We start from the raw sequence: 1,576 nt of genomic DNA, 5'->3' as shown, positions 1-1,576 counted from the left end.
ATGACATTAACACTGACATGAAAAATAATATTGAAGAAATAAATATATCAAATCTAATTAAAAACATAAATAAGTGATCAGTTCTTTACTGTTATGGTCCAAGATATATTTATTCTCGGTACTAGATATGGTCTCAACAAACCCATGGCACTTCAACAATATTATGTTACCTTTTATCTGGAAATAGTGTCTGTTTATTCTTGCCATACAGTCCTCTGTATTAATTATTGCTCTAAAGGTCTTGCCATACCAGTTTATTCCTCTGCATTTACTTCAGTCTCTTAGTTTATTCTTGAATTTTGTTCTTCATTCATTTCCATTTACTTTTATCCTCTCTTGGTTTATTGCTATGCTCACTTTAGTTTTTTTTTCCTGTTGCTAGATTTATTTTATCGTTTATTGACGGTCATCATCAGTAATCTCATCACCTGCTGCGCCGTCATGATGTGTTTCACATCATGTGTTGATTTTTTTCACTGTTCAGCGTCGGATTCTCTGTTTTTGTGCCATAATTCACATCTAGTTCGTCGCTCCGTTTTATGTCCCGCTTCTCCTGTTTCAGAGTTTTGCGCAATGTGCGCGTCTTTTTTTTTTTTAAGCCCCTAAGGTGCAGGGCGGTCGGGAAGCGTATCGATGGGGAAAAGGCAGACTGACATAAACCTTTTAAAACAACGGAAACAATTTCTGCATTCTGATTATTGAAATTTAAAAGTGTTGTGGTACCGTTGTTCTATCACCCCCGTTTCATACCGGACCACTTACAGCACCATGTTAACGCTATAAAATGAACGCTCTCTATCGTGGTATCACCATGGAGGGATTTCTTGATTTCTTCATTTAAATGGGTTCATTTTTCAGAGGGATACACAGTGAGGGTATCGTGATTTTAGCTACCAGTAGCAGGAGAACGGAGCTGCGCCAAGAAGCTAACAGAAGCTACAAACACTGAATAGAAGAAGAAGAGCTGCCATCGATACCGTTGCAGCCAAGCATGATTTAATGTTACACAATACAGTTTTACCAAGTTGCTCAAAGTTTAAACTGGCATTGTTGTGCATTTAAGGTGTAAAGTTTACCTTCGACCAAACGCCCCCCAAAGGCATCCCAGCGCCCCCATTTTGTAAAAATGTCCGCCAGCGCCCCCTGCCGACCTCTGAACGCCCCCTGGGGGGCGGCACCGCCCACGTTGAGAACCGCTAGTCTAAATGTTAACTGCCATTTCTAGTGTGTAGAAGCGAAAATAAAACAAATATGCGCCAAACTTGAACTTTGCAGAACTGCATGCTAAATCACAAATGTAGTGCATGGACCTCTTGTGGTATTTTACTAGAATTTTACTTATGAAAGGCACAAGTGGAGAGAGAGCAGAAGGAGTAATAATTATAGATATAATTAATGGGTGATTAGTTCGCATTGTACAGCATTTCTGTCAGCTGTCTTTTCTATCCATAAGGTTTCTTCCTGCTCACTCCACCATATTTAAGTTGATTTCACGCTGATATGAAACCATATGGCATTTGTAATTTTCTTAACCCTCCTGTGGTCCTCGGGTCAAAATGACCCGCCACTGTGTTAA

The sequence above is a fragment of the Poecilia reticulata genome, linkage group LG23 (genome assembly GCF_000633615.1).
Source record: "Poecilia reticulata strain Guanapo linkage group LG23, Guppy_female_1.0+MT, whole genome shotgun sequence".
NCBI lineage: Eukaryota > Metazoa > Chordata > Actinopteri > Cyprinodontiformes > Poeciliidae > Poecilia > Poecilia reticulata.
The sequence above is the reverse complement of the archived record's forward strand: the minus strand, read 5'-3'. Positions refer to the sequence as shown.